Source organism: Cygnus olor, chromosome 3, assembly GCF_009769625.2.
Source record: "Cygnus olor isolate bCygOlo1 chromosome 3, bCygOlo1.pri.v2, whole genome shotgun sequence".
NCBI classification, from domain to species: Eukaryota; Metazoa; Chordata; class Aves; order Anseriformes; family Anatidae; genus Cygnus; species Cygnus olor.
The window spans coordinates 44,772,566-44,799,462 of NC_049171.1; the positions used below are offsets into that span (position 1 = coordinate 44,772,566).

The following is a 26,897-nucleotide window of genomic DNA, read 5'->3' on the forward strand; positions in this document are numbered from 1 at the left end:
ATTTGCAACCAAAACAGCTGGCCGTGACATGCTGTACTTAAAGTAAATGAGCCTTAGGGTGGCTTATTCTGATGGTATGAGGAGCCAAGTGCAAACTTGCTCTGAGAGTAATGCCACACTTTTCTCTGGAGAGGAATAGGGGAAAATGGAAGTGAGGATAGAGGTAAGAGGAGAAAAGGACGCAGGGTCTCAGAAGCCAGGGGTTTGAAAAATCAATGGCCTGATTTTCAAACTTGAAGAGTACATCTATGCTAATAAAACAAACAGTGTCAGGGAACGGGAATGAACACTGGGATGCTGTTGTCTATAGTGTTGCATTTTTAGCATGGTCCTTGACTTGAACTTGGAGTGGGCTAATTAGCGTTCTTCCAAACAATTCCTAGGCCTGATCTGGAAGTTAACATATGCCAAAATCTACTTGGATGGACCATCCTGTTTTGAATTTGAGAGTTTAATTATATGGATATGGGCTGTTCTGTGCCAGTTGTCCTTAGGTCAGCTAATAGGTTCAGACACCTTGTGTATTATTCATGTAGGAACAGCCTAAGAATCTAAATGGAAGCTGATTCAGGGATTTGAACTGGAATTTTCAACTTGGGCATAACACACAGTAAGTAAGATATTATGCATGCTTATCCAGTGTAGGTATACACATTTCAGGTAATAATGCTAGATTTGCTTGTAGTCAAATGGAGGCATGTTTAAATGGCTTGGATGAGCTATCCAGTTTTAGATAACTTAAATGATTAACTATCAATCTGTTGTTAGTCCCAGGCTACCTCTGGGATGCTCCTAGAATTAGCCATGAGAGTGTTTGATTTTCCTTTTTTTTTTTTTTTTTTTTAACCATCTACTGTAGTCCTGTCACAGTGAGGATAAATGAAATGCTGTGGAGTACCCGAATGATTTGTTATAATCTATCAGTATTCTAGTTATTTGGGATCACACAAACACCTCTTTTACACTGTGGATTACCATCCAGGTCTATCACCCTACATTCTGACATCTCTTCCCTATCTATGTAACAGACTTCCAGAGGTAAGCAATGTCCTGTCTAATTCAGCCATTGAGGGTGGTTGTTTATCAGTAGCCCAGATACTCTTGCCTCTCATCTTCTGTTGTTTCCTGTGTGATTTTGCTGTGTTGTCTTCAGCATTTCTTTCCCCATCCAGCAACAATCTTTTGTCTGCAGCTTCAGCCTGACATTCATATACTCAGATGTGGGCCTGCCTCATCCCTGGTTTCTCTAACTATCCCCCCCCCATCTAGTTTGTCATCTTTCACTGAGCACTTCTCATGACTTTTCTTTGTGCTGACTGATGATGACAGCCTCTTCTCTGTCACTTCCTTTCTTTTCTTCTCTAGGCTCCAGATTGATTTTGGACACAGGCCAGTGACAGAGTTAAAAACAAAAGATGCTTCATAAATTTCTGTGCCTATTTACACTTACATATAATTCAGCTTTCCCACTGGGTCAGTGGAACTGGCACTGATATGTTAGCAGCAAGCAACACAGGTTGTCTTGCTGTCAAGGCAGTTATAAGGGTGAGTTTACAGAGCTTGGAACTGTAAAGAAAACATCTTTTTACTTGACACTTAAGCAAAACTGAGTTGGAGTAGTTGAGACATAACGAACATAGAACCTCCGCAAGATGCCATTTTTAGAGCTACTTTCCAAAATAAAAGTATGCTTTAAATCCATGGCTCTGTTATTGTCTGCATTTAGACTCTGCTCTCTCAAAGGTAATTTTACAAGCTGCAATAAAGCACTTCCCAGCATGTAACATTACTGTTCAAGTGTAGCTGTTACTTTTTATTTTTCAAGTGGAGTTGAATGATTAGTAAAGGACCAGGAATTTAAATTGCCTCATCTCTAGTAAATGTTACCACATGCCTCATATGGCTCTCTCAGAAAGTCTGCATTATCTGGCAAGTGAACTGTATGTATACATATAATTATGTCAACACATTTTCCCCAGTGTGATTCATGGAGATTTAGTGCAATCACTGAAAGTTTTTTTGATGACTATCCTCACTGTGAGTTGCTTAAACATCCGCCCATCTAGTTGTGAGTCAAATTCAGCGGCTATATAAGGATGTGCAGTCCTATGCATGGTAAAAGTTTACTGAAATACTCATTGTATGAGCTGGTCACCTCTCGCTTCTGTCTTATATTGTATGCTTTTTCTGACTGTAGCCATGACTTGTATCTTCAGAAATATTTATTCCTTCATTTCTATCTATTTGTGGTAAGAGTTCTAAAGAGATGGCTATTATATTATACTCGGGTATGCTTTAAACCATATGAATAGCTCAATGCAGCTGACATTTCATCATTAACACTTAAATGTACAGTCAGTATGCTGCAAGTCATGGCTATCTCCATGCTTGTCTTTCTGGAACTGCCCTTGTGGGCAGCACTCTTATCTTAAATCTATGGAGTTTTTTCTGCACTGTCATTACATAAGAAAGTTTTTCTACATAAACCTTTCAAAAGCCAAGCTAGCTTTGCAGATTTAAAAGACACCTTTTTTTCCAGTACTGTAGTTGGGGCTGTTCATAACAACTCTGTATTGAGCAAATTGTTGCTTGATTGAAAATTTATTTCTGCAAGAGCTATGGAAAAGGTAATAGTATCTTCCAAAAATTGTGTATGAGGAGTTGAACTGAGCTCAGTTCTGTAGCATATGCAGGAACCTCTGGGGGTCTTGACAAAGGTTTCATGAGAAGCCTATTGCTTCTCATACACTTGATACAAACATTCTCCCAGCATTCAGGTGTGCATTCATTTGTGAGACTGCCTGTGGCAGCCAATGGAATCAACAAAGAGCTGGGTATAACTTTTTGTAAGTCTTTTGTTCTGTCTTTCCACCTACTTACTCACTTAAACCCATGCCTGCATCCATCTAGCCAAAAATTTTGCTTTACCTGTACTACCAGTAGCTAAAGTACAACAGAGTTCTAATCTAAATGCATTTCAGCTTGTTTCATAATGAAAAGGAACACGCTGTATGTTAACTTAATAATACTGCTCTATCCATTTCAAAGAAAATATTGCACAGATAAACTCTTTCAATCAGAGTTAGGAAGGTCGGGATTTTTTTTCATAAAGTATATTGACAATATGTTGCTGCATGTACCTCAGAATCTCAAAACCTCACAATCTTTTCATCACAAAGTGTTAAAAAAAAAAAAAGTGAAGTGAGGAAACTACAGTTTTAACATGTACTGTTTGGGGTTACAACATCTAATATACATATATATTATATATATATAAATATTATATATATATAAATACATATAATTATATATATAAATACCCTGTACATATTGCTCTCCAAAAGTCCAGCAAATGTCGTCAAATTTCTGTATGCTCATGTGCACACTAATCTTTCACAGGATGTTGAGTTAATGATAATTATCAGATTAAACTGCAATGATCACAAGCAGCTGAGTTTGCTAAAGGTAGAGCTAATCAGCCATGAATTAAAAAAAATAACATTTTCAGATGAGGAAAACTAGTAAAATAGCAAATAGGAATGAGTAAACATGATATAATAACAAAAGCTGAATAAAGATGACACATTCAGGCAAAATATGATTAGTTGTGTCCATTGCCACACTTCTGCATCTAGAAATAATGAATTAAATCTTTACCAGTGGAACTGCAAAATGGTGACTCTGAGATCACTCAGGAGTTGTAGTGAACAAAAGAATTTCAAAATAAACTGCTTGTGAAATTTATTTCCTGTTGGATATAGAAAGAATATCCCACTCATGCCAGCTGAACACCAGAGCAGGCAAAGGATACTCAGAGCCCAGAAAAGGAATCAAGCTTAACAGGAGAGCTACCAGAGGCCCACATGGATGAGCTACAGCTGCCCCATCTAGAAAGGCGGATGCCTTGGGAGCCCAACTCGTGCCTGTATGTAAATGCACTCAACATGGGAAATAAACAAGGGGAACTGGAAGTGTGCGTAGAGTTGAAGGGCTATGATCTCATTGCAGTTACTGAGACAGGGTGGGACAGCTCTCATGACTGGAATGTGGCCATGGATGGCTTTGTGCTTTTTAGAAAAGACAGGCCAGGAAGGTGAGGTGGTGGAGTTGCTCTTTACGTGAGTGAGCAACTGGAACGTATGGAGCTCTGCCTAGGGGCAGACAAAGTGTGGATCGAGAGCCTATGGATGAGGATTAAGGGGCAGGCCAACAGGGGTGATGTTGTGGTGGGTGTTTACTACAGGCCAGTGGATCAGGAAGAGAAAGGGGATGAGGCCTTCTACAGGCAGCTGCAAGTTGCCTCATGTTTGCAGGTCCTGGTTCTTATGGGGGACTTTAACTACCCCAATATTTGCTGGGAAGACAACACAGCTCAGAACAGTCTAGGAGGTTACTGCAGAACACTGAGGATAACTTCTTGACACAGGTGGTAGATGAGCCAACAAGGAGAGGTGTGCTGCTGGACCTAGTACAAACAAACAGAGATGGTCTAGTTGGAAACATTAAGATTGAGGGCAGTCTCAGCTGCAGTGATCACGAGATGGAGTTCAAGATCCTGTGAGGAGGAAGTAGGGCAAGAGTAGGACAGCAACCCTGGATTTCAAGAGAGAGAACTTTGACCTCTTCAGGGACCTAAATGGAGGAATCCCCTGGGCCAGGGCCCTAGAGGTAAAGAGGGTCCAGGAGAGTTGGCTAATATTCAAGCACCACTTCCTCCAAGCTCAGGATCAGTGCATCCTGATGAGAAAGAAGTTGAGCAAGGGGGGCAGGAGACCTGCGTGGGTGGGCAAGGAGCTCTTGAGGAAACGTAAACAGAAGAAGAAAGCATACATGATGTGGAAGAAGGGACAGACCACTTGGGTAGAATATAGGAACATTGTCAGAGAATGCAGGGATGCAAAGAGAAAGGCCAAGGCCCTGTTAGAATTAAATTTAGCGAGAGACATCAAGCATAACAAGAAGGGCTTCTTCAAATACATCAGCAGCAAAAGGAAGACTAAGGAATAAAATAATAAATAATAATTAATTATAAATAATAAATAAATTGAACCACAGAAGGTTTCATTGTCATATGAGGGAGAACTTCTTTATGGTTTGGGTGACAGAGCACTGGAACAGGCGGCCCAGAGTGGTTGTAGAGTCTCCTTCTTTGGAGATATTCAAAACCCACCTGGATGTGATCCTGTGTAACATGCTCTAGCTGACGCTGCTTGAGCAGAGGGGTTGGACTAGTTGATCTCTGGAGGTCTCTTCCAGTCTCAACGATTCTGTGATTCTGTAATAGCAAGGATATCAGGGTACAGTTTAAAATAAACATACAAGATTGATACTGAAATTCTGCATGTAATTATAGCTACATCTGAAGGAGTATAATTTAAGTAAATAGCAAGGATAAGGCTGGAAACAAAGCCTCAGAAAAGAGAAGTCGAACTTTATCACAGATGATAAGCATATGAGGTAATTACTGTACATATACATAGCCTAATAAAAGGAAATTAGTGAGCTCTAAACAAGAATCAAAGCTGGAATGCGAAGGAAAACAATTAGAGTAGAAAACTAGTTATACACTTCTTTTTACAGAGAGGTGATAATCACTGGAAAGAACTCCAAAGTGTTTTGTGTCTTGGTGAATTCAGCTGAAGACAAACTGCTTTTTAGAAAAGATTGCATTAGCTACAACACAAGCATGCTTTTGTCAAGTAGAAATTGCTAAACTAAGGAATCCACTTCACTTGTTTTATTGAAGGGGGGGTTGAGGTAGTTTGTTTCCACATTCTTAATGTCCTAAATGTGCTTATGGAAGGTGGACAGAGAGACCCTTAAGTCAGGGAGTTTGTTTCTTGAGTATGGGATAGGACAGTGCAACAAACTGGCACTTGGCTGTTCTGAAGTGAAAGCTCCAGTCAAAATTTGGCATTAGCTATAAACTGGAGTTTCTTTCTCTTTTTTTGGTAGGGTCTTCCTTTCTTGTGAGGTTACAGATATTGTAACGCATTGGTACATAAGCTAATACTAAAAATACATCTCATACACTGGCCCAGCTAGTGAGGACCTAAGGTATGCAATAACCATGTCTCTCTCCATTTCTGCAATGAAATTATCTGTACCTTTTTAGACTTAATTTTGTAAGGCAATATCTTCTGAATAATAGTTGGTAAAGTGGGTGCTCCTAAGGCATGAGGGTGGTCCGGGAGAAAACAGTAGAATGTTAATATTAAATAATTTACATAATATTAAGTACACATATTGGCCTATACTGTCCGGCAGCATCCCAAAGTCTATAATAGTTTTATGAATGGCTAAGCAATGACTGTGGTATGTATGATTAAATGCATCTTTGAGGGTAGCGTCTGGAGGCTGTTTGCTTGGCCTTTACTTGTCAGTGGTTTATTATCCCAAGTAAAGAAGTTATGATTGAAGCTGAAAATTATTCTTTACTGATTGAACTAACAGAGAGAAAAGCAAGGCAGGCACATACACTGAGGCTGACTATGACTCACCTGAGGGCACATTAGTTGGCATGAGTCTTCACAGAAGCAACATACATGTCACTCTACAATACCAGTGAAACAAGCCCAGAAGCCATAATTTATACTACCATAAATTATGATTTCTGAATTTGGTTCTATGTGCGTTCCTTCTATAAAAACAGAAATATGAAGGCCATGATCTTTCATTTTATTACTAGTGAGCTCATTCAACAAGCAATTTCTATTAATTTCTCAAGGTATAAGAAATACAAGCACACAGCGTTGCACAGGCTTATTTTTAATGTGATACATAGTAGATATGAAAATTAGACAGTCTGGTTTCTTTTTGCAAAATGTGGACATCCCCAAAACAAAATTTGGCCTTCACAGGTAAGGTCTGTAAAGATGCCAGATTTTTCCTGCCACCTGTTTGTGAAATTGGAGACTACTAATTACATCCCTCTAACACTTTGTATTTCAGTTCACCTGAAAGATCAAGGTTCTCTTCATCTCTTCACATAGCTGATAATTAGAAAGATAAATAGAATACCTCTGCTCATCACCCCTCCACCTCTGTTAAATATTCTGTCACTTTTTAGACCTCCATCTCTGAATCAGGATTTCTTAGCATTAAACATGAATGCCAAATGCCTTCATGCAAACTTATCTACAGAAGAACCGGAACAACTACTGCCAAAAGATTAAAGTGAAGGTGAAACCATCATATCAAACTAATTCCAGTAATGTCCCTTGGTAATAGCATCTAGTGACCAAGGACTTAGCCATTCCAAATATCAAATGAAAAATAATTGTTCACCTGTTACTGAAATATTAATCTTGATATTCTTCATATTACAACACTTCTGAAAGCAATATCCAAGAGTAAAATATCCATATACATTTAATCTTTGTTTTATAAGTTGATAAAATATGAAACTAAAGTATAAAGACATTAAAAATTAGCATATTTATTGCAGTTTTTATGAGACATGCTGCTGCAAAACACATAAAATCCTCTAGGATAAATCTACATCTGGTGCTGTCTTGATAACTGTTGAATTTACAATGGTGTAATATTTATACAGGCTCTTTTAAAGAAATGGTTAAAGTGTAGAGGTTTTATTTTTGTATGAGATGTACTCTGTCATTTGCTGCTGGAAGCTACTGGTGCAGTGCATCAGTGTGAAAGTAAAATATGTCTATGCCTGCAAGAGCGTTAATTTTCAGAAATGAAATATCTCATTCCTATCATTCATTTTCTACTTCAGTTTATTTTTTTTACCAGTCGAACAAACTTAAATTGAATATTTTTAATTGGCCCCAAGCACCAAACATTTTGCTGCTCATATACATCAACCCTACCTTAAAATATTCAGTCTTTTTTTTTTCCTTCTTGAGTCTCTTTTACTGTTTTAAACAAAAGGATATTTTTGGACTATGGTAAAATTGTCAAAGTTTTGGGATCTTATTATTACTTTAATTCCCAGTAAAACCTCAAGTTTTGCTAGAAATTGGTACATAGCACCATATCTCAACAGTCTTTCCTCACCTCAGTCGGTCCGAGGATGGTCGGTTTGTGGCTACTAGGACACACTTGCTCACGTGTAGCAGGGCAGTGCATAACAGTGTCTTGTGTCCTGCTGTGGCGATGATCTGATGTCAGGAAGCTGAATAATCCTAATGTAGCTTTTTGAAAACACCAAGTCCTACTGAGAATGTCATTGCAAGGTAATCCAGATGCCTTGCTTTATTATCCTCTCCTGTTTTCTAGTATGGAGATCCTTCTCTCCTGAGACCTCTGGAAAGTGTCCTGCATGTCTTGGTCATAAATGATATAGACCATATGAGCCAGAATTTCTGGCCATATTTTTCTCGTCAATAGTGATAATAACTTAAAATAGTAATTAGGTATGGATCCCATAGTGACACACTAGATTATCAGTTGGTGTTAAGTTGTGGAACTAAGTTGCAGTTTCACTAATGTCAGTGGATTGATAAAAGTTTATTTTGGGACTTGCTCTGCATATGATTTGTTTCGTAGAAAGAAAAAAAAATATACATGATTTCACTGTTTTTCTGACTAGTTGCAAAGGAGTCTCTTCTGTCAATGTAAAAACTAATTTCCTTGACTACCAAAGTATTCTATGGATCAGAGAGCTGAGATTTAAGCTTATATTCAGTGGATTTTTATAAAGAACATCAAATACTTTTCTTAACCTTCTGAAAGACAAGAAGATGGAGAAAATTAATAGAACGGATATTTTTTGTTGATGGCCAGAGGAAGCTGGGTGAGAGCCATATGAAGATTAACTAAAGAGAATGAGAACAGGCTTCTTTAAAGAGTGACCACTTGGCATATGATGGATGTTAAATATTATTGTAACTTTGGCTCTTCTCTTATGTTTGAGACCAGGAAATAAAGGGTAATCACTTACTAGAATATTCACCTTATTTTTGCACTAAAGCTTTAAGCTAAAACATATTCAAGTAAGCCTCTAAAATTTAGAATGCAAATCACTGCTGAACTTTTAAACCTTTGAATTTTGCCAATAACTAATCTCGACAGTGCTATTATAAAGAAGGGAACCATACCAGATTTGTTTACACAGTTCCTCTGTGATCTACTGACTTTGAATGTAATTATCATTTCAGAATTAATATCTTGTCACTGTGTATATGACTCTCACCCTGTTGCTTTCTTTGGTCTAATGAACCCAGTGTACTTCTCAAAAGCTTTTCTTTTACACAGGAAGTCCAAAGGGACCTACTACTTGTTCTTTTGTATTAATTTTAATTCTTTATCAATTGAACTTACAAAATTAATATGCCTATCTATTCATAATGTAATATCTTGAATAACATCCAGTTAGTCAGGTTTTCCACTTTGGCTTCTGTGTAGTTATTAGCAATGAACACTGAATAACAACCCCATACTGACCTATGTATACTGTGCTCTTAAACCAGCTGCCTGTCTTTCAAGCTTATATAGAATCACAGCTGGAGCCCATTTTGAAAAGAGAATGCTTCAAAATTGCACCAAATGTGCATACTGCTTCTGTTTCAAATATATTTATATATATATATATATATTTACTTGAGATGTTCAATCAGCTGTTTTACTCTAACCATACTGAAGACTATGCATTTTTATTTTCACGAACTGATTTTCACCTATAGTGGACTATGCCTGCAGAAGTTCTAACATGGAATAATATTAGAATTTTGATAAGTATTTCAAGGATAAATTCAGGAGCTTTCAGACTTGTCAAGAATGTGGGCCATGTACTAGTTTGTTCCTCTTTTTTTTTTTTTAATTTTGTTTTTAATTTTATTTTAGCTGTATTGTAATTTGGTAAGCTAGCTTCACATCTTGTTATTGAACAATATTTTCCACTTGCTTTTTTTTTTTAATCCTGCCTTGTTGTCTACTTGTTTCATATTCATGTGACATTTAGATTTTTTCATGCCCCCTTAGCATTATTAAAGACTTTGTTGATCTTTTCTATATTCTTACTTCAACAATGTTCATTAAAATGAGTTGAAGATAGATGTAGATCAGCACCTCTTTTTATACTGATATCTCCTGTGGTTTGACAATATATTTTCATCTCTCAATAGCTGTGATTTTAGTTTGTTAATGATTTGGCTTCCAGATACAGTTTTGAAGTCTACCTGAAACTCGCTGAGAAAGTCTTTCATATACATGTTTCTTAGAGATTCCCCAGTTTTTCCAAATCTTATTTACAATTATTTTATAGAAATTGCAACAGTTCTTTAGCCAGCCCTATACACTACAACAATGAAACATTTCTAAACACACAAAAAGACCAACACACATGTTTGCAGATGTTATTCAAGAACTTGTTTTTAGCTAAAAAAAAAAATTAGAAAAGTAGCTCGAAGTATAAAAGTACTGAGATTCATCTGTTTACCGTACATTAAAATGTTGTTAGAGCAGAATTCATCAGTTGTCTGCCTAATTTTCTCCAAGTCCTTACAGTTTCATGGATCATTTACAATTATACAGTACAGATTCTGTGTTGCTTGGGAAATCCTCACAACAACGTATTTTTGACAATTACAGAAAAAAAAAATCATCAGATATTATAGCAGGATGGAGATGGTAGCAAGTCAAACCAATAGTGATTTTGGATTATGAGTAGCATTACTGCAGAGCAGTTAGCCTGTTATCTCCAAAGTTGTAAGATTCATTAATAAATAATAATAAAAAGTATACTGAAATAGAAGAGCAATTGTTTTACCCTGAGCATGATCTTGTCACTTATCCTTTCAACATGAGAATCCATCTTCAAAAACTCTTCTCAGCTCTATAGCACCATTAAAGCAATCCTGAGAAGTAGTGAAAAAAATAACTGATGAGGCCCTTCAGTATTATGGCTTTAAAACACTTAAAAAGAATGAGCATCAGCAAAATGATTACTTCAGCCAAGCAGATTCCCATTGTGTCACATATAGACAGTTTCTGTAGATACAATCAGACTTTGAGTTACCTGTGACCATTTCTGTTGAAGGTTCAGTGAATGCAGTGAAACAGGAGGTCAGATTCCCTGAAACTGTTTTCTTCTTGGACAGAAAATAAAGCCGAAAGATTCATCAAGGTGTTATTGTTTGTTTGAAGGAAAAGTGACTGTAAATGATAAAAAAAAAAAAAAGAAAAAATAACTGTTTTCAGCACAGTTCTTTGTACTATAGCCCTTAGACATTAATATTTTTAGGATTATTTATCTTGTGAAGGAAAGTTTGAAAGTGAAATTTCAGCCAAAGTTTGTGTCTGATTAAATTCATAAAACTATTGTAGCTATAATCTCTGTAATCAATCAAATATCATTAAATTAAAAAAAAAAAAAGAAAAAAAGGCAACTTAGCAACGGACAAAATTCTAAAGAAAGTAGAATCTGGACTTCACTGGAGAGTTAAGGGTGACGCCCACTGTCTTCCCACAGGAGTTGTTGGTAATTCCTTATTAAACACCACTAAAGAGTTTGTCAATAAGCCAGAATGATGTGGTGCTATTCTCATGTAGTAAAGCATTAGCAAACATGAAATAAGAGGTAACCCTGTACTAGTGGAAAGCTGGATGAGTTGACAATAATTTTCTTTCATTCCTGTTACCTGTGAATATACTTTTTGGCTAAAATTGTGACTGTAGTCCTAATAAAAAGTAGTTGCATTGCTGATATTCCTCAAAATGGTTAATGCTTTTTCTGTAGTATAAAATGTTATACAGCTATGTTTCACAGTGTGATAAGCTTAATAATGGAATAGCTCCAAAAGCAGAATGACTCTCTGGTTTAAACCATACCTTTAACATTTTGGTTGTGAGCAGGTTACCCATTTTGCTCACTATATTACGAGTATTAATCTAATGGACCATTTATAAAAGCATACCCTTAAAAAGGAAAGAACTTGGTTTGCAATCTGTGTTTTGGTAGTTCTTGTTACTTACAAATACAGTGCAGCAACCTAAAAATAGATTGTGAGAGTACGAGAGAATGTAATTCTATTGTTCCTTTAGAAGGATCAAGGTTAGTTCTGTAATAGATGTTAGTTCACTTAGGTCTGTCAGCAAGATCTATGCAACCACACAAGATAAATATTTAATCACAGGACTTTAATAAAATAAAATGAAAGTTAAACAAAATGCCCTTATCTGAACAAATTAATGCATTTGCATTGCAAGTAAGAGAATCTTTTGGTCTTTTAACTAAGGGAAGAACTATAGGTTCAAAACTCAAAGACAAATAGAAGTCAACTATTTCAAGGAGTAAAGAAAGTTAAGATTGTCTTTCTAAATTCAGCAGGATTTTTTTCTTTTTCAAGGTTTGTGGAAGAGTGTGGAGCAGTTTTCTGATTTCAAATCAGACATAAACTTGTATAAACTACAAGCTTCTTGTTCTCACTGTGCATTGCAAGATGTTAAAGACTTTTCTTAGCTGTTTCATTTATAACTCAGTCACTCAAATTTTATTAGATGTGATAATCTAGGAGTAATGTCCATTACCAATAGCGCAATGTTTCCTTTTTAATAATTGGTCATAATAACTATGGCATTTATGTTAGTACAATGTTCCCATTTTCTAAGCTTTCAGAAATAATATTTTTTCTAAATTTATTTCCATTACATTTTTCTATTATAACACCATTGTGTGAAAAAAATATTTTTTGTATTGTTCATATTAAAAAATTACCCTTTAAAAATACTATAGATTGCATTGGTATGTCTGTGCTGAGGTAGTACAAGCAAAACCACAAGCAAGTTTTAGATGTACAGTGAGCTTAATTTTGTAATTGTTTTTTAAACAGTTTTGTATGTATTGCATCATTTTAAATATTTTATAGAACTTCTCTCAAATAACAGATACTGGAAAAAAGTTTCATGTCATTACACTGAGTATAATTTAAAAATTCTAGAAAAAAAATCCTTACAAAGAAAACAAGGAATAAAAAAGATGATGCATAAGACAGAAGTAAATTATTCTGATGACATTTATATGAAAAGAAGTATTTTCTATACCCTGTTCCAGGGTACAATTTGTAATGTATTTCCAATGTTACACTGCCCTTTTAAGGATTAAACATGAAGGAAGTAAATATGTCCTATCTTACTGTCCTTCTTTTACATGTTACAGTGTAGAGTTACGTACAGTACTTATACATACATATATATGCACCAATAGGATGGCTGACCTACTTAGGAAGGCTTCAAAATAAGAATGGTCAGAGAGGGAGAGAATAACCAGCAGCCCTGTGAGGGAGTGACAGACAGGATCAATGAGCAAAGGCCATGGACTGATGTAACAGGGAGGGATCACAAAATCAACAAAACAGGGCCCAAGCAGGCTCACCTCCAGCACTTGCATGCAAGCAAGTAATTGCCAACAAGGCACCATAATGGAGAAATCCTCCAAAACTTTTGTAGGAACTCAGCATGCTGAGGTGCCTCTCTGAAGTGTCTGTATGCTAATGCATGTAGTATGGGGAATAAGCATAATGAGTTAGAGATCTGTTTGCTGTTGCAGGGCTATGATCTTGTTGGGACCACAGTGACCTGATGGGATGGCTCCCATGACTGGAGTGTTGCAAGGAAGGAATACAGGGTCTTTTGGAAGGACAATGTATGAAGACAAAGAGGCAGTGTTGGCCTTTATTTGAAAGAGAATCCAGAGTGCATGTAGCTCTGCCTGGGGATGGATGCAGAGCTGACAGAAAGTTTATGAATTAGGGGGACATTTATTAAAAGGAGGACAGGTAAAGGTGACATTATAGTGGATGTCTGCTGCAGGCCACCTGATCAGGAAGAACAATAAAATGAAGCCCTCTACAGACAGATGAGAGCATCCTCACATTCACAGGTTCTCATCCTCCCTGGGGACTTCAGCCACCCCAATGTCTGCTGGTGGAACAACACAACAGAGTCTAAACAATCTAGAAAGTTCCTGGAATGCACTGATGATAACTTCCAAGTGATGGAGCAAACAAAGAGAGGTGCTCTGCTGGACCTCATACTCGAAAAAGAAGGACTTGTTGAGAATGAAGGTCAAAGGCAGTCTTGGCTGCAGCAAGCATGAGATGGTGAAGTTCACGATCCTGAGGGGAAGGAACAGGGCAAAAAGCAAGATCACAACCTTGGACTTGGAGAGCAGACTTTTGCCTTTTCGAGGATCTGCTTGGAAGAGTACCATGGGAGGAAGTCCTGGAGATAAATTAGACCCCCAAAAAGATGGTTAATATTCAATGATCACCTCTTCTAAGCTCAAATGAGCAGAGAGTCAGGCAAAAAAATGTCAGGATGCCAGTGTGGATGGACAAGTACCTCCTGGCCAAATTCAAACACAAAAAGGAAGCATACACAGGGTGGAAGCAAGGATGGGTAACCTGGGAGAAATACAGAGAGATTGATCAGAGAGGAAAGTTAAAGCACAAATAGAATTGAATCTGGCCAAGGATGTCAAAGACTACAAGAAGGGCTTCTTGTCACTTCTACAATGAAATGACCGGCCTGGTAGGTGAAGGGAGAGCAGTGACTATTGTCTTACTAGACTTCAGTAAGCCTTTCAACAGTGGCTCTCCTGTAAGATTCTCACACAGACGTTGATGAAGTATGGGCTTGTTGAGCAGACAGTGAGGTGGACTGAAACCTGGCTGATGGTCAAATGCAGAGGGTGGTGATCAGTGGCATAAAGTCTAGTTGGAGGCCAATCATGAGCAGTGTACTCTGGGGTTCAGTACTGAATCCAATCCTGTTCAACATCTTCATTGCTGATGTGGATGATGGGGCAGAGTGTACTCTCTGCAAGTTTACACATGACACAAAACAGGGATGAGAGGCTGATACACCAGAGGGTTGTGCTGCCATCCAGAGGGAGATGGACAGGCTGGAGAAATGGCAATTCAGGAACCTCATGAATTTTCACAAGGAGAAATACAAAGTCCTGCAAGGAGTGAGGAACAACCCCAGACACCAGTATGTGCTGGGGGACACCCAGTTGGAAAGCATCTTTGCAGAAAAGGACCTGTCAGTCCTGGTGGACACCAAGTTGACCGTGAGCCACTAATGTGCCCTTGCTGCAAAGAAAACTAATGGTATCCTTGGCTGCATTAGGTAGAACATTACCAGCAAGTTGGGGGAGGTAACCTTTCCGTTGTACTCAGCATTGGTGAGGCCAAACCTGGAGTGTCCAGTTCTGGGCTTTCGAGGACAAGACATGGACATACTGGAGAGAGTCAAAAGCAGAGCCATGAAGATGATGAAGGTATTGAAGCATCTCTCCTATGAGGAAGGGCTGAGAGAGCTAGGACTATTTCACTTAGAAAAGAGAAGGCTCAGGGGAGATCTTATCAGTATATATAAATACCTAAAGGGAGATTGTAAAGAAGATGGAGCCAGGCTCTTTTCAGTGGTTCCCAGTGTCAGGACAAGAGGCAATTGGCACAAACTAAAACACAGGAGCCTCCATCTAAATATCTGGAAGCACTTTGTTATTGTGCAGGTAGTGGAGCACTGGCACAGATTGCCCAGAGAGATGGTGGAGTCTTGCTCCTTGGAGATCGTCAAAAGCCATCTGCATTTGGTGCTGAGCAATCTGTTCTGAGAGTCCCTGCTTGAGCAGGAGGGCTGGACCAGATGACCTCCAGAGGTCTCTTCCAACCTCAAACATTTTGTGATTCTGTGATGTGCATATATATATATGTGATATATATACATTTATTTGAGTGTAAAATGTAGAATCAGGAAACCACAACAAACTATCTCTCATTCCTCCATTTAAATTTCCATTTAAAATTAAAAACACGCTGTTAATTAATAATTCAAAAAAGCAGAAAATTTTATTGCAGACAGTCTTTACTTGAAGACTGTTTTGGTAAGTTAAATTACCTCATCCTACACTGTTTAATTAAATGGGTCAGATCTATCTTACTGTAAGAAAGCCTACTCTTTGTGACTGACTGTACAGCAGTCTAGACAAATATTTTGGATGATGTTGTCTAAATTTGGACAGAGAAATCCTATTTCAGAGCTTCGGTTCAAAGTGATTTACAAAAACCTAACCACTGTGAAAGAATGAGACTGTTTTTTCTCTGTTATTGTCCTTGTGAAAATCACTGAACTATGACCAAGTTATAAATCTTTGAAATATTCTTGTGTTTTAATAAGAGATTGAGACACTGACAGCTAAAATATCTGAAGCTTGGCACACTAAGAAGGTTTAAGGCTTTTTAGAGAGGAGATTGGGCTATTAGTGTTGGACCCATCCCACTTTGGATGCCTAAAAATTAAACCTTTAAATTTGTGTTTATAGTTCTGTGTTCCCATCAAATGTGTCTCTACTGGATAACTAGAAAGTATTATTTTTGTTCCACTGACTATACAAAGAGACTAGCTGACCAGCTCAGGTTGTAAATGTAATTTATAAACAGGTGCCACTTTATTTCATGATAAGCATAAAAGGACTGGGTGAAAAGTGAAGGGGAAATGGAAGGCAAAAACTCTGGTTTTGAACTACATTGACATGAATTATAGGCAGACTGTAACAAGAGATTTCCATCTTAAGGGCCTAATGCTGAAGAACTGTAGCTCAGAGTGTCAGATTATAAATGTTCAGTTTTGGAAAAACCTACTTCACTGGTTTAGCTAGCTTTGCTAATGTACAGATTGCAGCATTAGTAAAACTAATTTTTAGCAAATAGGAGTCAGTAGTGCTCTTTCATAATGTAATAGTAAAACATTTTCAATGCTATGATATCAACAGACATGATTTATAATGTGAACAAATTCTTCTTAAAAGTATATTTGCATTCTGATTATCTACAACTGGAGGTACTTCAAATTCTTATTTCGTTGTAGACTAAAATTTTAGGAAAAAAAAAATAAAAAATTTAAATATGCCTTTTCTAAACTTGCAGTTGTCATCAAATAATACATAATATTGCCTATCTGCAAAGGAGAAAGTGTATAACAAGTTGTATAACAAATCAATTGGTGCTACAGTTAATTGACTGGGCAGGTTCCCATATTAGTTACAGACTTGTGGGTGCGTTACATTTCAGATACCATCTAGGTGATTTAATCCAGTTTTATTCTGTTCCTTTGGGTGTAATAAACCAACTGGTTAGAGTGTTTCAAGACATTTTTGCCTGCCATAGAGAAATCTAAACAAAATTAATAATTCCATTCTTTTGTCTGTGAGACCTGGGGAAAAACCTGCTGCTCAAAGTTCTGAACTTTATTTAATCATCTGACTCACAGTGCTATCTACTGTAGAATACAGAGAGTTACATGAAAATGTTCTTATGATCTGTGTAAATGCTCCCACCTCTCCTTGTAAGTGGAAGAGTAGGAGTTACTACATTTGTTCATATGCGTTCTAGGTATTTAAGAATAAATGTGTATAAGAAATTACTGTTGGTAAGAGCTAGTTTTCACTTGATTTTGTTTGTGCTTTGTCTCAATTCCATCTTCAGTAATTTATAGAATTGTCTCTGTCCTTTTTTGTTTTCTTGTTTTCCAGTTTTAAGAGACTTGTTAATAAAACATAAAAGACGGGAGTATCATTACTTCTAGTTCTCCCTTCTTGGAAGTGTGTCAAGACTGAAAGAAGAAACAAAAACAGCAAAGCACTTGACGTCAAATTAAGTCTTGATTCATTGTGCTTGTCTCCTCCTTCTCATTCTTATTAAATTAGTCCTGTTGAGATGAGAATTTTCATTTCATTTAGATATTCTTCCTGAAGGACTTCCAAAAGTGAATGCCGCATTTGGAGATGGATATGTATTTCTTTTATTTTGTATCAAAAGTTAACAAATTTGTTCCTCTTATCTGCTAGGAGAAAAAAATACATGCTGAAATAAGAGGGATCACACTTTTCTTGTTTGTTTATTTGTTTTAAGTAAATCTAGAATATTAGAAAGTTTCTGTTTCTCTTTGGACTGGACATTAGTTTTGATAAGAATGACTGTGAGTCTGACCCTCTGTGTTCTCAAGGCCTTCTTGTTCACCATTTATAGACATAAAACCAGGCCAAATTGGGAGTATGATGCTAACTAGTTACAATGATTGCAGACTGAGTTAAAACTCTTCCATAAAGTTGCTGTGCATGGTACATACTGAGAAAGAGAATCAAGCTCTCCTAAGCTATCCAAGAATAGTCTGTGTGGCTCTTTTCATCTTCAGCAAGACTTCACTACTTCTGGCACTTGTTTCAACATTGTGTCTTCTCTCAGCTTTCAAGCAATTTCAGTACATTTAAAATATTTTATTTCCTTTCAGATACTTATCTTCCATTCTCCTTTCCTCCCAGCGAGGGGCCTGTCAACTTCGGAACAGTTTTTGATTTCTCTTATCCTTCCTGATTTTCAGTTTCTGTTTCAGTTTTAGTTTCAAGTTGTGCTCTTTACAGCACCGGATTCATCATCTCTTCCTTGTCCTGATCTTTCTCGCAGAATAGTATGTCCAAGAGCCATCTTTTCCCTCAATAACTTTAAAATTCCAGGTTCACCAATCTCAAATAATGAAAAATAAGCCCACTCTTTGTCCTTTTCACTTCTAGAAGGTTTTCTTCTGAACAACAGATTTTTACAACATACTGAAATTAAGCTATCAAGTTAATTGTCAGGGCTATATGAAACTGGGATGTTAAGCAGACAGTTTTCATCACTGAAATGTGACTCTCATTTGGGTAGTCTGTGTACGGGTACTAATGTGTTCTCCAGAGAAAGAAGGTCCTTGCACCACCTTAGATGGTTCCTCTAAGTCAGATCTTAATTTGACAAGGCATTTAAATAAATATTTGAATCCTGCTGACTACAGTGCTTAAATTGTTCTCCCAGAAGCTAAGACTTTTGCTCTACTCAGACTGAAGTGAAACTTTTTTTTCTTCTTTTTTCTTCTCAGCAAATGAATGAGATATCAAAGAAAGTAAGGAAGTCAAGGTTCTTATAAATGCTTAGTAAAATGTGAAAAGTATTGGATGAATAAGAGTTTGAATTACTTCATTAAGCTGTTGATTTTTACATGCTATTTGTGGCTCCATTACTTCATTTATGGTTATTAATGCTAAAGTAGGTAATTATTCTGTTTTATAATATAATGCCAGGGTATGTAACTTTCTATATACATAAAACACATACTGTAGAGGAATATGCTCTAAGGAATATTTTCACATACTAGAAATGACTCTCCATATCTGATAAACTGCCTAAGTCTGATTAGTGGAGCAATTTCCTTGCCCCCCTGAAATGAACCAAATGCACTTCATATAGTCTATCTAAAATAATTTCAAGGTAGATTAAAAGCATATGCTTGCTTTAGGTGAAATTCAGTTTCCAAAACCTCAAAGAGTTTAAACACTGCACAGATCTTGTGGTAATACTCTACAAAGTAGTAAATTTTAATTCCTTTATTCTGAGAATTGGAAGTCAATGGAGCATCTTCCAACAGTTGTTCTAGTGAGCAACTAGTACTAAAGGCTAAGCTACTTTGTGGCTGTTGCCTCAACTAACGTGTGATATGTGGTGTCATATATCTGAATCTTGACAATGGATTCTTGTTGATTTCTAAGTACCAGGAAAAGTAATGAGATGAATTCATCAGCCTATATTACAGATTACTTGGTTTAAATGGATGCATATTTGAGGATGGAGGCTACTCTCATATATATATTAAACACAAATATATCAACTGTCAATCCTAATTATGTTATTACTTCAAGATTAGGCATTTGAAACAATATATAACATAAATTCTCCTACTATACTCTTCCCCCTGAAAATTGTTTCTAAAAGTTCACAATGAATAGATCATTCAAATGTTTGAAAAAAAAAAATCTCTTATGTTATCGTAAGTGTGACAACAAACACAAAGTCCTCAGTGCCTGGAGAGTTTGGGTCAAGTATACTAGTAGCTTAACTGTACAAGTATACACAAACTGTTTCAGCTCACTGTTGTATGATCAATATTAATCTTTTAGTATGGTATATTCTAAGTGGGACATGAAAAAGCACGATGATCAAAGCCCCATTTCATTCTTGCATCATTACTGAAGTTTAAGTCTTATTGGAATAATAACTCAGTAGCAAAGTAAAATTGAAGTTTCTTCCCATTATTAGAATGTCCTTTTTCATATTTACAATTCAAAGTTACCTACCTGTTTAACATTACCTCATACTAGAGATATTTCCACTCCTCGCTAATTAAACTAAAGCCTTATTTTTCTTATTGACTGGAGTTTTGTTAAGACCATTTCACAAGGCATCCAGCACTGGGGTATCCAGTTCTTGTGTGGAACATATTGGGACATACTTTTGAGTCTAGATGCAAAATTAGTTCCCAAACATATAATTGGCTCCACAGAAGTTCCATCTTCACATTTTCGCCAAATTTTTTTTTATTGTTGCAGGGCTTTCTTGGTCCAGCTATTAACATTTTTCTTCCATGCATCTAAATTAACGTTATGTTTGTAAAAAGCTAGACATATAGAAATTCATTGAACCTATACAATACTTATACCCACGTACATTTTTTTCCTTGAAGACGGGTGGGGATGGTGGGATGGGTGGAGAGGAGGAGATTCTGTTGGGCTCAAAGAACAAAGCATAAGCGTAAGACATTATTGGTCTTATTGGTATTCATAAACAACAACAAAAAATATTGGTATTCATAAACAAGACTAAAGAGTTTCTAAGAATAAGCCTGAACAAGACATTTGCATAAGCAAAACAGGATGTGAAAGTTGGTGCACAGCAGTTTTTATTGTTATATTGTTGAACTGTAACACAAAACAAAACAAAACTAAACTAAACTAAAATAAAATCTTTAGGATTCTTTGTGTCCTGCTATTTTGTACTTCTGTTGTGTTTCTATTAGTGACTTGGCAGCTTCATTTAAATGTTTGATGAAGACAACATAGCAGAAGCTGCAGAAATGGTGGTGGTTAGATGCAGAATTTAAGATCTGTCTCAGCAAACTGAAATGTTCTAGAAAAATACCAGCTATATTCAACAGAGAGAAGCACGAGATTCTACACTTGGGAGAGAATGAGTAGCTTAGCAAATGCAAGTGAGGAAACTGATAGCCAGGGGAGTAGTGAAACAGGAAAGGACCTAGACATTACTGTCACAAGACATATGAATCTACAATATCACATGGCTCCAAAGAAGTCAAACATCATATTTGGATTTCTGAATAAGCCTGTAACCTAGAAACATAATAATAATAGACTTTCCTTCCACTCAATACTTGATAATTCTGAGATGCTGAGAAATAGAACTAGTCTAGAGATGAGAAGACTGGGGAACACATGAGAATCACAGAATCACAGACTAGATGAGGTTGGAAGGATCGACTTGCTGGCAATGTTCTGCCTAATGCAGCCAAGGATACCATTAGTTTTCTTTGCAGCAAGGGCACATTAGTGGCTCACGGTCAACTTGGTGTCCACCAGGACTGACAGGTCCTTTTCTGCAAAGATGCTTTCCAACTGGGTGTCCCCCAGCACATACTGGTGTCTGGGGTTGTTCCTCACTCCTTGCAGGACTTTGTATTTCTCCTTGTGAAAATTCATGAGGTTCCTGAATTGCCATTTCTCCAGCCTGTCCATCTCCCTCTGGATGGCAGCACAACCCTCTGGTGTATCAGCCTCTCATCCCTGTTTTGTGTCATGTGTAAACTTGCAGAGAGTACACTCTGCCCCATCATCCACATCAGCAATGAAGATGTTGAACAGGATTGGATTCAGTACTGAACCCCAGAGTACACTGCTCATGATTGGCCTCCAACTAGACTTTATGCCACTGATCACCACCCTCTGCATTTGACCATCAGCCAGGTTTCAGTCCACCTCACTGTCTGCTCAACAAGCCCATACTTCATCAACGTCTGTGTGAGAATCTTACAGGAGAGCCACTGTTGAAAGGCTTACTGAAGTCTAGTAAGACAATAGCCACTGCTCTCCCTTCACCTACCAGGCCAGTCATTTCATTAAAGAAGTTTATCAATTTCATAGAATCATAGAATCCTTAAGGCTTGAAAAGGCCTCCAAGATCGTCTGGTCCAACCATCACCTTACTACCCATGTCACCCACTAAACCATGTCCAATTTGGTCAAGAATGACTTCTGCTATGTTGAGTACTCCCAATGATTTTCTTGTCCTTCATGTACCTGGGAATGGTATCCATGATTAGCTGCTCCATCACTTTCATAGCAACGAAGTTGAGCCTGACAAGCCTGTAGTTCTTAGAATCACAGAATCATTAAGGTTGTAAAAGACCTCCAAGATCTTCTGGTCCAATCATTCCCTAACCACCAATATTACCCACTAAACTATGTCCCTAAGTACCACATCCCACCTTTCCTTAAACACCCCCAGAGATGGTGACTCCCTGGGCAACCCGTTCCAATGCCTGACTACTCTTTCTGAAAAAAAATGTCTCCTAATTTCCAACCTGAACCTCCTCTGGCACAACTTGAGCTTATTCCCTCTAGTCTTATCACTGGTTGTCTGAGAGAAGAGGCTGACCCCCAGCTACCCACAACTTCCTTTCAGGTAGTTGTAGAGAGCAATAAGGTCTCCCCTGAGCATCTTCTTCTCCAGACTAAACAACCCCAGTTCCCTCAGCTGCTCTTCATAGGACTTGTGTTCCAGGCCCTTCTCCAGCTTCGTAGCCCTTCTCTGGACCAGGACCTCAATGTCTTTCTTGTAGTGAGAGGCCCAAAACTGAACACAGCACTCGAGGTGCGACATCACCAGAGCAGAGTACAGAGATCACCTCCCTGGTCCTGCTGGCCACACTATTCCTGATACAAGCCAGGATGCCATTGGCCTTCTTGGCCGTCTGAGGACACTGCCGGCTCATGTTCAGGCAAGCATGGACCAACACCCCCAGATCCTTTCCCTCTGCACTGCATCTTCCTTCTCACCATTCGTGAAGATGGGATTGCCATCTGCCCTCCCATGTAATATTTCTTTGAATATTCAGAAGAAGGAATAAATGAAGAAATAAAGTCATCTCTATGTCCACTTCAGGTAAGAGGGCATAGTGATGAGTGACAGTTGACATAAAGCTATCTATGTTAAACAACAGAACCCTTTTTAAATATAAAGGTTGTTAACCCCTGAAAGACTTCATGGGAAGTCTGCATAATATTGCAGTCTATAGAAGATATTGTACGCTGCATTCTGACTGGCACCAAAGTAAGTAAAATAAAATGTCCCAGTAATGCTTCTCTGTTGAAAGGTATTCAGGCTCAGGGAAAGTTTTTATTTTTTTGTGGCTCTTAGTAGTGTTGTATCTTAGGCCTCTTAATGCAATGCACTTCACTGAAACAATAAAGTGAGTTAACCTGTAAGTAAGTCTTAGTTAGACCTTGACCAGGTGTGAGATATTACTTATAGAGCCCGAGATATCATCTGGAAAGGCTAGATATTCTTGTCTAAGAGCTGTTAGTGAAAGTCTTGAGATGACCCTGTCTTGCTCAACAGTGTAAAGGGAGAGAAGAAAACTATCAGAAATATCAGATCTATGAACTGCTATGAACAACATTATGCCCTCTGTGTTACACCAGATCAGTATTTTTTAAAATTAACAGCAACACACAATGGATGCAAACCCATCATCAATTATAAACTCAGTTTTGTATGTGATCCATCAAACTGACATACAAATGTAACCTATGGCTCGTTGTCTCCCTCAAGTGGCTAATACAAGAACAGGGATTTATCGCTTTTAGACAAATAGATATTTTTTTCTTTTGTTACATCCTGTTTTGACTCACTCTCGGGTTTGAAGGTACAAGATTTGATACATGCAGCCGGCCTGACTACCATTATGACTATAACAAGGTCATCAGTAAAAGCCACAAAAATCTGTGAAAAGAGATGAAATCTGGAAGGATTTTCCTTGGCCAAATTAGTACGATGATAATTCTTTCTTTACCGCGAACTGTAGCAGAATTTCCTATCACAGAGCAGTAGGACACAGATTTCCTGAAAGACAAACTGGCATTTTTGAAATCACAAAGAGATAACAAAAATAAAAGAATATCTGGCAGGAAGAACAAAATATTCGGTTGCCTGAGATCTGAAGCCCTGGAAGTTTACTTCAGTGTTTTCTGTGGCAGAGCACAAGTTGTGAACTGCTTATCTTGAACAAGTGTCGATACTCATATTTAGGTCATTAGTTTGAACAGCAAAAGCTTACATGAGAACACATAAGAGAATATATAGGTTAGTTTTGTGTCTTTGTAGATCTGGAATTATCATAGATTTACACTGAAATTATTTTGAAAGATCTTAAAATTTTGCCAGAGTTTACATTGGCATAGCTTACCCAAACTGAAACAAGGAAAGAAAAAATTATTGAATGCACTGAGTACTAGTGATAAATTTCTGTGGAGGAAAAATAAAATAATAATAATAAAAAAGTCTGACATCCTTGGGTAATTTTATTTTGAAAGGCTTAAGGGAATTAGGCTACAAGTTTACATCATTTCATCTTGGTGCAAATGCACCTAATGGGATGGGACTGTGATAAACCCATATTATTTCATTCTATATCTTAAGAAATAATTCTGGGGAAAACAAACAAACCTAGAAACCATTCTTGTGAAGATCTTTACAAATTCATTTACTTTCTTTTTTCTTTCTTTCTTTTTTTTTTTTTTTAATTGGGCGAAGTTCTTAAAACGTTTGAAAAAATGTTTTAAATTGCTGGTGAAGATATGACATTAAAATAATCAACAACAACAAAAAAAGAAGCAAATGAGTAAGCTTGTATGTTTTGTTTGTTTGTTTTTGTATTGTTTTTCTGTTGTTGTTGTTGTTTTTCCTTGTAAGAGCCCAACATCTTGTGTGACACATTCTCCAGTACATCTTATTTTGAATAGTGACAAACTGGGCCTGTGCTTTCCTATATGCTTATTTCAGGTGTTCGGTGCCAATAAAGTTCAAAGCTCCCACAGTGTAACTGGGAGGAAACTGGGAAAAAAATGGGAAGATAACTAGAAACTTTGTCAGTTTTGAAATTATGGGCTTCTGCAGTAATCAAAGCATGAGAAAAGAGAATCCTGTACTGTCTTCCTATTATGTCACAGGTTTTTAGAGTGATCTTAGGCTTATTCATGTCTTCCTGCTCCAAATTTCTTCACTTGAATAATAATGGTATTTATGTGAAGTCCTCAGATATCCGGAGTGACAAAGGTTGGTAACAGCTCTAGTGACATTGGGAATCGCCTGCCTAAGGGAGGACAAGATTCTGTGTAAAATGTTGTAGGCTGAGGAAAGCCTGAGGATCCCATGTCTGGACAGAACTGTAATCCAAGTAACAAGGGAAAAGACTGTGCATGGATGTAACTTAGGTGAAATGATTTCATGAAGGTATTACATGATCTACGTGATAGACATGAAACGCCACACCCCTTTTCTCCCCCTGCCTTCTTTTCTCTCCTCTTAGAAAGACACCGTTGAGTCCCGTATATTTGTATGTCTGCCTCGTTCCGTGTTTATGTCTGAAAACTCTGGAGACTAACAGCGCAAAGGCAGTCAGTGAGAAAAGAGGGCCGGAATCACCGAGCCGCTGCTTGCACAGGTGTTACTCGCTCATCAGACCTCGCACGTTTCCCACCCTCCGCCTGCCCGCAGCGTTACCAGGCCTCGCCTTCCCGCAGGGTCGTGGGCATCCCTCGGTCGCTCGGGCCATCCCCGCGACGCCTGTCCATCCGGCGGAACCCCACCAGGCTCAGTGTTAGCCGGGGTTGCCCCCTTTGGGTTCCTGCGGCCCCACAAGCAACCACCCGGTTCCTCCCGGCGAGGAGCCTCCTGCCCCGTGCCCTTCGCTCCCAGGGTGGCACCAAGCGCTTCGCTTTGCCGCTGCCTTTGGTTTTTCACAAGAGTTATCTCCATTACAGCTTCAGGCGAATGGAGTGACTAATGAATTTTCTGTCGGCCATGGAGGCGCGCTGCAAGTAATTAAGAGCTGTGCTGCGGGGCGATTAAGCTGCAAGTCACAGCGGCCAGAGCCCAATCGCGGCGAGCTCGTCGCGGTCTGTGCCGCCTGCGCCCGGCCCGACAATGGGATCATTGACTATTTATTTACTCCGCACAACAACTCTGCTGTTTACTTAATTATAGGAGTTTCTCAGTCACCAGCCCCCACCCGCCCCAGCCCCATCTCTTTGACTCTCTCCGAGCCCCCCCGGCCCCGATAACCACGGCTGCCTGGTGGATCGCTTGGGCGGATGGAGCAGGGAAAAGCCTGAGCATCCTTTTGGGGGTGCGGGCAGCGCTCCCCCGCGGATGCGGGGACGGGCGTTTGGCGTGAGGGAAAGGCGAGGGGACGGCAATTCTCCTGTCAAATTGCACCGCACGTCTGCCGGGAGATCGGACCTCGGGAAGGCTGAGGGTGGGGGAACCCTGCAGCGCTTCAAGGCACGTCCGAGCCGTGGAGCGCAATGGGGAGGAGAGGGGAATCAGGCAGACGCCTGTGGCGCTGCGGGGGCGAGCGGAGCAGCGGGAGAGAGGAGAGCACTGGTAATCCTGCCAGAGGGCGAGGGGGGGGAGACGGGACTGCATTTCTCACCCCAGCTCATCCTCCCGCTGAGGAGCGTGTCGGGCCGGGAGGGGTGCGCAGGCGGTGGCGGCTCCCCCGGGGGGCGCTGGCTCTGCCCCACTCGCTGCGGGCCCAGGCTGGCTGAGTCCTTCTCCGCCTTCGTACAAGCTTCAACCCCGACCCCTGTCCGCATGGACAGGATGGTGACAAAGTGTCCGAGCTCAGTCCCCGCTAGCCCAAGGAAAGAGGAGGCCGGGGGGGGGGGGGGGGGGGGGGGAAGGAGAGGCAGTCGGGGTTCACCATGAGCAAGCAGCCAAAGGCACCCGGACTTTTTCTGGCACCCCCGTGGGCACGGGTCGGAGCGG

At 38.8% G+C, this 26,897-nt stretch overlaps 3 long non-coding RNA genes across 3 annotated transcripts in view; all 3 read right to left on the bottom strand.

Moving 5' to 3' along the window:
• LOC121068440 overlaps positions 1–26,897 on the bottom strand; it is a 44,261-nt gene that overhangs the window by 17,114 nt on the left and 250 nt on the right. The window lies entirely within an intron of this gene.
• Positions 3,722–5,228, bottom strand: LOC121068441. The gene is made up of 2 exons (XR_005818877.1): positions 5,171–5,228; positions 3,722–4,465 (listed from the first exon to the last, which is right to left on the bottom strand). It is a non-coding gene; the product is annotated as an uncharacterized LOC121068441 (long non-coding RNA).
• On the bottom strand, positions 5,217–26,698 carry LOC121068438. The gene is made up of 4 exons (XR_005818875.1): positions 26,563–26,698; positions 10,982–11,118; positions 10,733–10,820; positions 5,217–5,275 (listed from the first exon to the last, which is right to left on the bottom strand). It is a non-coding gene; the product is annotated as an uncharacterized LOC121068438 (long non-coding RNA).